At 37.4% G+C, this 13,324-nt stretch overlaps 1 protein-coding gene across 2 annotated transcripts in view; it reads left to right on the top strand.

The window, feature by feature from the left end:
- arhgap36 (Rho GTPase activating protein 36) overlaps positions 1 to 13,324 on the top strand; it is a 52,860-nt gene that overhangs the window by 13,906 nt on the left and 25,630 nt on the right. The window contains exon 1 of one of the 2 annotated variants that reach the window (XM_055021339.1): positions 8,558 to 8,668. The exons of the other annotated variant lie outside the window; for it this stretch is intronic. The gene's annotated coding sequence lies outside the window, so the exon portion shown is untranslated. Of the gene's footprint in view, positions 1 to 8,557; positions 8,669 to 13,324 lie in introns of those variants that run through there. 2 annotated transcript variants of the gene reach the window in all.

Below are 13,324 nucleotides of genomic sequence, written 5' to 3'. Positions count from 1 at the left end.
ATATTCCAAAAACCATGTGTCAATGTTCCTTCCAGTACAAAATGTAATATTTTTAAATAAAATTAAAATGGCTTGGAATTGCGGCCACAGAAACGATTGGCTTAAATTATAACATTTTGAATTTGTTTTGGAAAAAAGTGGTTAAAAATGACAACAAAAAAAGAGGAAGTATTGATAGGAACCTCTCAGAGATAAAGACTGACAAAATGCTGCTGGCCAGACATCAAGGGAAGCTGCAGTCTCTTGATCTAGTTTGAATTTGCCCCATTTGCTGCTTTCATCTACAGTTTATACCCCAAAATATTGTGATTTAACACCAGACATTTAGTTTAGGCATTCTGTCTACTGTCCACTCCTTTTTAAAATCCCTACAGGAAGTAGGAACGGAATCGGTATGAAGTCACAAGCAATACCGACATCATCTCAGACAAAACCAAAGAGCAATTTCCTCCCCCAACAGGAAGTTGTTGAATACTTGCCCCATTCTCGCCGGAGCAAATTACGACAGGAGGAAGCGCTAGGATGCAGGAGGCTCTCCAACTCTGAGGGTGCTGATGGTCGGGACGACGGGCGTGGATGTGAATGTCCTGTTTAGAGAGGAGGGACAGGGACAGAGATGGAAGGGCGCGTTATCGATGCCCTCAGTGGAATCTTGTTTTTTCTGTCCCTGTTGGCATTTCCTCCCCTGCTTTTTGTAAATCCCACTGAGAAACGGACACACACCAAACGCTGACAGGAAGAAAAGCAGTCAATGATGATGAGTATTGGAAATCAGTTTCACTAGCTGTTGTTCTAATTTACCTGACTGAGTCTAAATAGCAATACAGGATGATGACAAAGTAATTTTAGCTTTTTTTGTGCTTTACATGCATTAAAACAAAAGAACATGATTATGAATAAATGTTGTATACTGTAGCTAACTGAGGAAACAATTTGACAGGTCCTCTGTTCACCATTCAAATCTGCCACATTGCTGTAATACTCTTGACATGTCAGTAGATAACACTGAAATCAAAATAATCAATATTTTAAAGAAAATGCTAGCATTTCTAGTTTAATGTTTGACGATGATTTGATCAACTTTGATAAGCATCTGCAGAGGGAACTGGAGCAGATGAAGGTTTTATATCAACATCTCAACTGCAGGTATGAAACAAATGTTCCTGCACTGAGACAGGAAGTGGACTGTCATGAGTATGAGGTGAAATAGAACTGAATTTGGAAAGGACAAAATATGACTGTCATCTAATCCAACACACTCCAATCAGAGAAAAACAATTTGTGTCAGAGAGCAGAACAAGAGTTCACTGTCTTACAGCAGCAATCCGCACAGACGATTCAGTATCTCCAAAGTGAACTAGAGCAGACCAAAGTTTCCTATTAACACCTTAAAACTAGATATGAAGGAGACGTTTCTGCTCTCCAAAATCAACTCACTGCGTCCCAAAAGATGCAATCTGCCCGACATGTTAACTACAAAACGGAGCGGGAAAATCTGAAGACGGAGCTGCAAGACAGAGAGGAACTCTGACCTCCAAGAAGGAAAGTGGCCAGGCGTCAAGAAAATACGGCTGAAAATAACATCTCTGACCCTGCATCTATGGATATGGACCATCTCTTCGAGGAAGCTCTGTCAGGGGATATTGAGGTGAAGAGAAGAACCAGGAGAACCTGAACAAGTGGAGGCAGTCTCCTGCGGAAAAATGATACAACATACTTTGCAACTCAGGAACGACCAAAAATGGAAAAGAAGAACAAAAACAAGCAACTGGACAAAGTGTCCAGGTCAGAGCCATTTGAAATTAGAGCTCATATTTTGGACCAAAAAAAAAGTCTCTGGGTTTTCTCCGGGTGCTCCGGTTCCCCCCAAATTAAAAATTTTTAAATTATTCTCAAAAAAGGTAATTAACTTCTGCAAAATTTAATTTGCAAACGATTCAGATTGGAGAAACAAAAAAATTACTTGCAGTGAGAAAAGCAAGAATCCTGGTTTAGAGGACCAGGACTGAACCGGGTTTCCTTCAGGAATTTAAAACCAGTTCACTGTAACTTTGGTAGCTACAGCAAACTTTAGCTACTTAAGTTAGCCCTCCAGTAGCTAACGATAACTGCAGCTTCATTAGCTGCTGAAGCTAACAGTAGCTAGGGTAAATTTCAGTAGCCAGTTAATTGTAGCTTAACTGCTGGTGAGCTACAGTTTAGTATCATGCCTGTATGATTATGCTTCGAGTTGTTGCATGATTTTGTTTAACAGCACAGTTTGATAAAGTTTTGAGAATTCAATTCAGGAACTAAAACCCACAACATTTGCATAGAATCTGCTAACAGAGGCAAATTGCTAAACTCCAGTGAATCTTGTCCAGCACTAGCTAAAGCACTACTAGAAAATCAATTCAATCTTTTATGTATTTCTTACTTTCAGTGTGACAGGAAGTAGGTCACAAGTATAATTCAAAACAATATTTTCTCTAACACGTATAGTTAGCCAATCTTGTGCTGAAGTGTGTATCTGTTGCAATCCATGTTTGAAATCCTTCTATCTGAAATAAATACCAAGGTTTCTGGTTTGAATATTTAGAATGACAACATACATTCACTCAGTAGCAGTTGCTCAATCTGATCTGCTATATCCCACAGTAAGCTGTCACAGGACAAATAGCCTTGCTATCTGACTTTCATTTAGAAGAACCTAATCTTCAAGCCTAATTATGATCCCTATAATCTATCTGCTTATAACAAAGTGCACTGTGACATATTCATGCCTGAAAAATAGGGTGAATGCTCTTTAACCTTACAGCTGACAGATTACCTATATATCTCATTACTATAGCAATTGGAGCTGACTTTATGTATACTGTCTTCCTTTCACACAATATGACCTGTAACTAGATGTGCCAGTGATTCTATAAATAGCAGTGTTTCATCAGTTATACTGCACCTGCTCTGCTCCTCTGTAAAGTAGCATGATGTCCTCCTTTATCACTGTATGGTGTGTGTATTTAGAATTGGCTTGTGTCAAGTAGGTGTGTGTATTTTCCTATATATGTGTGTTTTAGCATTTCTCACCTTGTAAAGCTCGTTTTTACAATGTTTTGAGTACGATAGAAGTGTTGATTTTGGGTTAATGGTTGGGTTTAGTGTAAGGGTCTGGGGTTAGGCTATAGGAGTGAATGAAAAATGAATGGAAGCCAATGCGAAGATAGAAAGATGTAATTATGTGTGCATAGATGAATGTGTGTGTGCGTGCGGGGGGAGAGAAACGGCAAAAATAAATAAATAAATGAGAGAGATAGTGTGAAGATAATTGCATCTGGTGCCAGTAATGTGCAGCTTGCAGAGTTGGACTCTGTCCTCTGTGCACTGAAACATCAAAGTTGCGACATATTTAATTTGGCTTACTCAAGGCTGCACTTTAAACCTTCAGTCTATCTCATTTTTAGAGGTTTAATGACATTAAAGCAACTGTAAATACTTTTTTTTGGTTTCTTTTATAAGGGATAAACAGAAAGGTTTACAAACCTTCTAATTTTTTTTTACATAACTGAAAGGCTATTTCATTTTTGTAAGGCAATAAAAAAGTGCAAACATTACTTTTATTAATAAGATTTTAACTCAGCCAGTTTTGATGATAATGGCTTACAGGCAAGAAAAACCAGAAATTCGGTTTCTTAGTAATAAGGTACATTCATCAATTGCAGACCAATAAATATTAAATGAACCTATTTTGTGGCTTTACCCAGACTTATTACTAGAAAGTTTAGTGGAAGGAAAAGCGTATTAGAAGCAGCAAAGCCAGTAATAACCGTGAGAGGACAAATGTGTGCAAGACATTTGGATACACCTAACATACTCCTACTGTTGATGCATTTCTGAACAAAAGGCAATATCAGAAGTGTTTTACCACAACTAAGGAGATGGGGAGATGTTTTTCCATAAAAGTAAATTTTCCATTTCATGGGTTTGGTATACATTAACAGAGAGGAGATTTTCTATTATGGTTTTGGTTTTTTGCTATGTGTTGTGTTATCACACTTACATTTTATGACTCTGGGTGTACTCTTCTGAAAGTTTATCTTTATTTGATGCTTCTGTGCTCTTTTTCAACATTAATGTTTTTTAGCAGTATACAGATAAGAACCGCTTTGAGTTGATTGATAAAATATTAATTTAACTTTTATATTGAAGGTTCCAGAGGGCCACATAAAATCTTATGGCGGGCCAGATTTGGTCCCCGGGCCTCAAGTTTGACACATGTGATCTAAAACATGCTCATCGTTCATGTACTACTTCTAAGATGCATGCTTTTAATTCTTGCCCTGCTGTAAGTGAAGACATTAAACATCAGTGACATATTTTTAAAACTATGTAGAAAACCTCCCCTTATTTTCACACGGTGTTTTCTAAACTTGAGTCATCTTAAAGTTTAAGAATCACATGTTCATATTTACATGTAAATAAAACCCTCAAATTGATCTTAAATTTAAATGATTCCTTTCATCAACCCTTGGAACATTTGTCTTTTGCTGCTCGTGTCGTCTTGTTCAACATTTTGTGGCCTATAGGTGGTGCTGTGTCCTTGAAGTTCATCCATATGTCCTGACATGGATTTCCTGCTCTGGCAGAGTGCATTAATTTGTGCATCATTCATCCTGTTTTGAAGAAGAGCACTGGAGTCAGCACACAGGCTTAGGGACGTGACCATGCGGTGCCACCTGTGACCTTTGAACTGGAAATGAGTGGCAAGGTTAGAGGAAGCGATGACGGGGAGGACAACCAGAAGATATCCATGAAATCAGTGGAACAAGACGGGCGGGGAGGGCCGCAGGTCAAAATGGTTTCTAAGGACTAAGCGTTTTTCTTCACTGTAGGAAGCAAAACCTTTGGCTCATGTTTTTTCTGTTTGTTTTTTTCTGTTGTAAATTTGTAAAAAATTTATATTGATGCTTTTTGCTACAAAAATCAGAACACTGTTTAAGGTGTTTACCAACAGTAGCATAAGAAAAGCTGAGTGACCAGAGTTTCATTAAGGTTTAATTTTGGAATTATGAAATCATCTAAGTCATTTGAATGTTATTAAAGGAATGGATTACATTGATGCTGTGTCCAGATAAAAAGCCAGAAACCTAAGAAGAACATGACCTTCTTAGTGACCACCTTTCATTGTGACGCTATGATCTCACATTTCAGAAATAATTTTTAAAGCACTGTTGACATCGTGGGAAATTGCAGATGTTTTTGCAGCTGAATGGGAAAGCGAATTAATCCTGAGAGGGGAAAAAGAAAACGGCTTCGCTAAGTTGAGAGCTTATAATCAGTCAGATGTTGTTTGTCCTTTTGTGTCTCTGTTGGTCCAGTTTGTCTTTGTTTTTTTTTTGTTTTGTTTAGTCTTCACTGCCTTGCAGTCTGTAGTTTATTTGTTCGTCCTCCACTCTGCGGTATCTCTTGTATTTGTCTTCCATCATGGGATGTTCGAGGTCATTGAATCCAAACTTGGCTGTGGTGACCTGACAAGTCCGATTTTTTTTATTTTTTTTATCACATTAGCTGGGCTTTGGTGTGTGTGACCAGGCTTATTCCCATGCACACACACACAAACACAAACTTCAAAATATCTAGAAAAAAAACTAGTAAAAAAAAAAGACACTCCATTAATGTTATTCCATTTATCTGTTACTTACTTTCATAATTTCACTCTTAAGTTATGATTATGTGCTGGTTTCCCCTGTTTTTTTTCCCAGATTTTATAAAGAACAGATTAATCAATTTAGACTTTATACTTTGATTGTTTTGTTTAAATTATTGTTTAGAAGTTACAAATTTAGTGTAATTTAAACATTTTATTTGGTTTGAATCATGGAGTTCCACTGGGTTTTGTTCTTGGCCCCCTTTCATTTGTTCTTCCTTTGCACTGTCTTTTAACATAAAGTAGTCACATATTCTAGTACACCCTCAAAGCCAAAGTAAAGGGATATGACACACTGTGGGAATGTTCTCTTTAGGGCGTAGCTTAGATACAGACTAACAAAAATTACAAACTATTGTTTGATTCCATTTTGTTCTGCTAGCCCGTAAGGATAGCATAAGCTATGGACCTGCTGAAGCTAAAACTGAAGTATTTGGCCATAATCACATTTTATTTTAAGAAATGGAGGAAAACAGTGGAGACTTGTAAGCCTGAGAATACCACAGCAATGAGAAACAGGGATGACGAAATCATGTTATGGTTTGCTTTGTTTTGTTTTTTTTCTTCTTGATGGTTCTGTGCAATCCACCAATTATGTGGTCTCATAATTAGAGAAAATCATGTGGAAATATTAAAACCACATCTTAATTTATCAGCTGGGAATTTTATATTTGGGCACACACTTGATGTCATCCAAACATGAAATCATCCTAATCATTCTTTCATTTAGTTGCAAAGGTAGCCGTCGTACAGTGGACAGAGCTTAAAAGGTTTGCGTGTGTGTGTGTGCGTGCGTGTGTGTGGGTGTGTGTGCGTGCGTGTGTGTGTGTGTGGGTGTGTGTGCGTGCGTGCGTGTGTGGGTGTGTGTGTGTGTGTGTGCGTGTGTGGGTGTGTGTGTGGGTGCGCATTATGGCCTACAAAACTGATTCAGCCTGTCAGAAATTAAAAAATCGAAAGAAAGTAAAGAAAAATCTTCTCTCATTATTCTGACATTTAACAAATAGAAATATTTTTTGTAATTCTGATCAAAATAACAGGAATAAAAAAAAACATGCATCTACTTTATGCTGTGTTACATATAACTTGTTGATCTTGTTCTTTTGTCTCTTTAAACATCATGAAAGCATTGATCACCATCCCACATGAGCAACCTCATAGAGGTGGTTTAATTCCAGCTTAATTAGAGGAGATCCAGGCCAGATTGGGGCTCAGAGAAGCTTTTGACGCCCACTAACATCCTACGACTTGATCTTATCTCACTTGAACAGGTTTCCTCACGGCCTTTTTCTTTCGTTCAGCTATGCTCTCCTCTGTCCTTTTTATAGACCTTTTATCCTGTCCTTTTAATCCTTTGCTTGCTCCCTCCCGCTCACCTCCCTCCTCTTCTCTTTTTGTCTTCCTCCCTCCTAACTTCTGTGTTCTTACCTTAGTCTTGATACTTCTTGAAATCTGTATTTCTCAATCCAACATCTCATCATTTCACCTGTCCTGATCTACTAAACTGATTTTCTCACTCCATCTTTGACTCATTTAGTCCAGCTGTAGACTATTAGACTCTGTCCAGTCAGAGTCAGGTATTGTGTGCTTTTAATCAGTTTTCTTTTTGGAACACAAAATGTCACTAAAATCACTCTGTCCTATTAAAATCTTTCTGAAAAATCTTAAAAGTGCATTGAATTATATCAAACTGCATGCAGCAGTAGCGTTGGCAACACTGAAGGGCTCGTTTTTGCCACAATGTTCAGCAGTGGTAGCTGGTGAAGTCCAAAAAGACCAAGTTTCCTGTGAGTTGTTTCAGATTGAGGAAGGTCTTGAGTTTGTTAGGAAGTGCACCACAACCATCTCCAAAAGTGGGCCGCTAGCATGTTGTGGGTCAGGACACACAGAGCGTTTCGTCCTCCTCCTTTATTTATGTCCACCGATCATCACTGCTTTCACAAGGTGAAAGCAAACCACATAAAAAGATTAAAGAAAAAAAAGAAAGAAAAGGCCTGGTTTTGGTCCAGACCAAAGAACATTTTTGGTGTGAATGCAACCCATATTAATTGAGCTGAACAAATCTAAACAGGAGAAAGTGTTTGAGAGAAGTTTAACGTTTGAAATATTTTCTCAAAGTTACAATATTTGGGCTGGTCATACCGAATGACTTCTGACCATCGAGAGCAATGTGTGTGATTTGTGACTATATTGGCTAAATATATAACTATATTTGTAAAAACCAAACAAAAGATGGTTCTTGCTTTGCCATGCTAACCCGGTGTTGTGTATCGTCTTGTCTTGGGAAGCATTTCACCGTCCTTTTTATTGCCTCCTCTTCATTGGTAGCTGATGCTTTTTCTTTCTTCCATTTCCTCTTGAGTTATCCCTTTAATATTTTCTCGCCATTCTCCCGTTTTCTACTTTCTGTCCCTTAACCCTCCTCATGTGACCAACTTTCTTTGATCACCATCTTTTTTTATTTTCCTTTCCAGTACCCATGTTTTCCATTTTTGATTCTCTTTTCTTTTTCCTCCAAACTCTTCTTTCTGTCTGTTTGCTCAGATTCATGTGTTCCTTTAAATCCTCTCCTCATAAAGTAGCAATAACATCCCTTTATTGCCTCTTTAAATCCCTCCTCTTTATTACCTTCATAGTTTCTGCTGATAATTTCTCCTGGTTATCTTTCCCACCGTCTTCCTTCACTGTGTTTCCATCTATCCAGTTTCTTCTGCCCTTTTCTCCCCGTCCCTCCTCCCTCCTTCCCTCCTCTCTTGTGTTTATGTTGTAAGAAGTCGAGTCGGCGGCACCGCTTCTCCTCCTTCTTCTCCTCCTCCTTCTCTTCTCTTAATCTGACACGCTGCTCAGCCCTCCCCAGTCAGTCTCGTTCAGCTCAGATGAAGCTGAGATGAATTTGTTTCGCTGAAGTCTGGAAAGTCAAGGCTCTGCAAACTAAAGGCAACAAAAGTTTGGGGATTTTAACTGAGAAACGGTGAAGCCCTCCTACAGGTACAGTTGGTGTGTGTGTGTGTGTGTGTGTGTGTGCGTGTGGATACTGTGTGATTTTCATGTTGACAATCTTTTGATATCTATTTGTAGCTGTTTTATTTGCCTTTTAGGCCTCAAATCACTGATAGTTGCAGGTTAGTTTTTTTTCAAATTAACTCAGATTTTATATTTTACTCAATTTTCTCCAAATAGACCTGAACATAGCAGACTTTGTTGTGTCATTCTGTGTTTACTAATAGTTTAGTTTATGTGAAACATAAATTTACTGTCTTTACTCCCCAATTTGTAGCAAATTCTGCTACAACAAAATTAGCTTAACTAGCAGAATTTGGACTATATATGAAAGTATAGTCCAAATTATAAACTTAACCCAACCCAAGTGTTTGCCCATGATCACCATTTGAGGTTTTCTCATAAAACTTTGATTATTGAAATAAAAATGAGCCTCAGTGCGTTAATGTAGAATCTTTCCAAGCTTTCTCCTGTAGGTCCTCTTGCCTGAAAAAAGACAAATCGGTAAATCTTTGACTGGTTATCAATAGACGAGTTTCAGGGAAAGCTCAGATGGTTTGAACTCCCTTCCATATCAGTTTTTTCTAATCTGGAAAAACAAGCAACATATTTGACTTCTTCACAAAGACGGGCAGATTCTTTGCTGGAAAAGTGCAGGGCGTTAATGAATTTAAAGCAAAATTTTGGTGAGATAAGATGAATTTTATTCAGTTGGGGTTCAGGATTACGTCTGAGTATGAAATGTCACAGTTAAAGCACAGCGGTGGAGGTGTGATGAGATGGAGCAGTAGGGAGTGTTTGGGTTCTTGGAGTTGGCAATAATGTAAAATGCTGGAGTATTCAGTCTCAGTGCTTAGATATTCATCTGTTTGGCTCATGATTGACCGGCGATCTGACCAGAGTCTGTCCTGCATCTTGCTCAATTACCATTGGAAAGAGGCACCATGTGTACACAAACTTGATTAACAGCGCTAAGACCCGCCTCCTGGTTCTGATTGGTTATTTTTATTTAGCACTGTAAGAAAGCAGAAGAGCTCAATTTTTGTCGATTATCTGTCTCATATTAAACTGTTATGACACATGGACAGATTTCACAAATGTATAAAAAATATTTTTATAAAACTTACATAGTGCAGCATTTGATATTACCAAGAAGTAACACCAATATCTATTTCAGTTTCAAAGCTTTATTGACATGTTTGGTGTTTTCTACAAAGTGTGACGCTGTTGATGCACCTCTAGTTGTACAAATCTGGGCTCATAATTCAAGCCTTGACAGATGTGGGGCAGTTTTAATTTTAGTGTAGATGTTAAAATTGAATCCATTTGTTGGTAAACATGAAATTTTAGTCGGCCGTGACACAACAGCTGATGTGTCAATGAGTGACCTGTTAAGGCACAAGTCTATGGCTCTGCCAAGAACCTATTAGTAAATCCTACTTGTGTGTGTGTGTGTGACTGTATGTAAGCCACTCCCAGGGCACGTTTACATACTCATGTGTGTGTTGCTGTGTTTTGAGACCGTCTTAATGAAAATCAGCCGTCCTGTCCTATTAGTTCTCCGGAACACAATGTGAAGCCGAATAATGAGAAGATAATGGGACGTCATTACATCTGAGGAAACTCTGTTCTTTCATGTTCATTATGCAAATTCCCAAACAGGACAGAACACACTGAAGGACGTGTTTGTGTTTCCTTGATAGAAAATTAAAAGCTTTTGTCAAATTGTATCAGCAGAAAGACTGAAATGAAGAAATAAAATCTGCTTGATGTCACAGTGTGTTTTGTTCCTCTGTTGAGGTGGGTGAAATCTTGAACAGATTATTAAATGACGGGCCTCTGATCACCCCTGATGAAAGAGAAAACCTAAGGAATCGTTAAGATAACATCTGAGTTTTTAGTTTCCATTTATTATTCTTTTTGAATTAATGTGTTATAAAATCACTTAATTTCCTTTTGGAATCAATAAAGTATTTTTGAATTTGAAATTCTATCCTAATTTTTAACTGTGTGTTCAGTTTGAAGGCTTTGTGTAATATTTACATCATTCACGTCATATCTGTCTTATTATTTTTCACTTCCTAGCCATAATTATGAGTATTGATTACCTTTTATTTTGGTACATCCCCAAAATAAATTGTTTCGATCCTCAAAAGCTTTAACTATTTCATATCAACATGCTTTTTTAGATTGCCAGTTTGTAGGAACATTTTAGGCAGAGAAGTGCGTCATCAGCATATTGGTGAATGCTGACCAGTGAAATAAAATATTCGCTGTTAAGTTAAAGCAAAGGCAGAATGTTTATTTCTGAAACAAGTGCAAATATATTTTTACAGAAAATAAAAATGTAAAAAAATCTCAAATAAAAAAAGTTTTAAAGTGCCACAAATATACACCAGTGTCCTCATCTACATTCTGCCTTCTCCAGGTACCAAAGCTCTGAAATTTTAACATTTCTGGTCCTAAATATCAAGATTTACTTACTTTAGTGTTTAGAGTTAGTTATCTCTCTCATCACTTTTTTTAAAAGCTTGTTCATTTTACTTATCATTTTTTTACCAAGTTTCTCTATAAGACAGGATGGAGATTTAGCGAATATTAATCTCACAAGCAAAAAACTGGTTATTTTATGACATTCAACACTTTTTTAAACACTCACCTTTATCAGGTCATTTCACATCACTGAAACGCAAATGAAAAATAAATTAATAAATAAATTATCTAGCACTAACGAGGCTAACATGGGTTGGCATTCGGTCTCATTTGGTTTTGGGGTCGACTGGTGAGGTCACGACGAAAGGCTGCGGCCAATGAGGAACATCACAAAACGAAGACGAAGAGAAACATGTAGAAACACGTAGAAACATGGATGCCTGGAGGGGAGATGTCAACATGTTTGATCCCACATGTGGAGGAGAGGAGTGAGAAGCACCTGCTAGCTGTTAGAGAGTGTTTATGTAACACCGTCGCCTCATCCTGAGGCAGGCACAGCAACAAGCTGGAGTTTGCATACATTCATTATTATTATAATTTTTTTTTTTTTGCTGCTTTTATAAATAACCACATGTCATCTCTGTAGCGATTATTCATTCTGTCAGTACAAATGTTTTGCAGATTTAAACAATTTTTTGAACATGCTTTTGATGCAAATTAGCAAAAAAACAAAACAACTCTCTTATTTAGTCCAAATATGTAAAAAGAAAAAAGTAAAGAAAAAAAACCTCTTTCTCGTACTTGATGTTTTTATCCTGCTCCAGATTGTTTTTGGTTCACATGTGGAAAAATATCTTGCAAGTCTGGCACAAAATACTCCATTGCTCCGTCTTCCTGTGTGGGTTGGCTGTCATGTGGCGTGAATTGTCTTGTTTCCTACTTCCTGCTATTGACAGCAGCCCATATCTAGACGAGGTATAAGGAAAGGTCGGGAAGAATGAAAACTTAAATCTGAAAACTGGCTACGAATGGAATCAGTAAGAAATGTGCAGTAGTGTTTTGTTTATTATGTGGTCTTAACCTATTGTCCCTCTGTTTTGCTGGTATGTTGTCATCATGAAGGCGGACAAAGTATAACTGGGCAACTGCAGACCTGGAATGGGATGTTATTGACCTTTACAGTAAAAACAAGAAAACGAGAAAATACGTAAAGCTTTAACGTAAAGCTTTAACGTAATGACTTTTAGCGACGTTACAAAACATTATGCATCTTCTTTTATTCAAATTAAACTTCTACAAAACCAGATCTTTTTGTTCATACCGCTGTGATGAGTAAAAGCAAGATAAATAGTAAATCGATGTTCTTAACACATCAACCGTAAATATCAGTCAGTCAAGTTTGTTTCAATAGCAGATTTCACCAACAATGTAATTCAAAGGGTTACATCATAAAAACACCAAACAAATCAACTATTGAAACATTAAATTTTTCATTATACATCAAATATAGCCACGTGTGAAGCAATTTATATTTCAATATTTTTATAAATCTTAAATATCTTACATTTCTGCTTTAAGTGTGATATACTGTTGTATGTGTTTTCATAAACGTGCACACAGTGATGAACCACAGCGGAGATCGGAGTTACTCCATAAACTGTAACAAATTAAATCAAAAAGAAGGCGCCGTGACATCGATTCAGCTCTTCAAAGAGGTTTGCGTTTTAGCTTGAAAGAGTTTGTTTGTTTCACACCAAAACTCTGAATGTTTTAGTAGACACGGTGTTCCTGATACAGATGTCTCATTTACATTTTGCACAAAATTCCTCAGCTACTCCTCAGAGCCCAGCAGTTGGAGGAAAGAATCCCTTCTCGCCTGCTGTCACACTTCAGACATATTTGCATTTTTGTCTGACAGGGTTTGACATTTCATGAGTTACGTCTGGCTGTGGTTGACCTTCGACTCACCAATCTGTCCAGCAAACACTTTACGTTCACCCGGCTCGATTCAAAATCACCTCCTCTGGTTCACAAGATTTTTTTTTTAAGCGACATGATTCCAGTTTAAAATACCAGTAATTTAAACTGGAATAAGCCAGTTTAGATTACTAGCTTATTTATTCAGATAAGACAGATCAGACTAAATGTTTGCCGTTTTATTGTTTTTATTTGCTACATTCCAGAACGAGTCTCTCTTACAAAATTACCAAG

This window comes from Poeciliopsis prolifica, unplaced genomic scaffold, assembly GCF_027474105.1.
Source record: "Poeciliopsis prolifica strain line A6 unplaced genomic scaffold, Auburn_PproV2 SCAFFOLD075, whole genome shotgun sequence".
NCBI lineage: Eukaryota > Metazoa > Chordata > Actinopteri > Cyprinodontiformes > Poeciliidae > Poeciliopsis > Poeciliopsis prolifica.
This window is presented reverse-complemented; position numbering and strand designations above follow the sequence as displayed.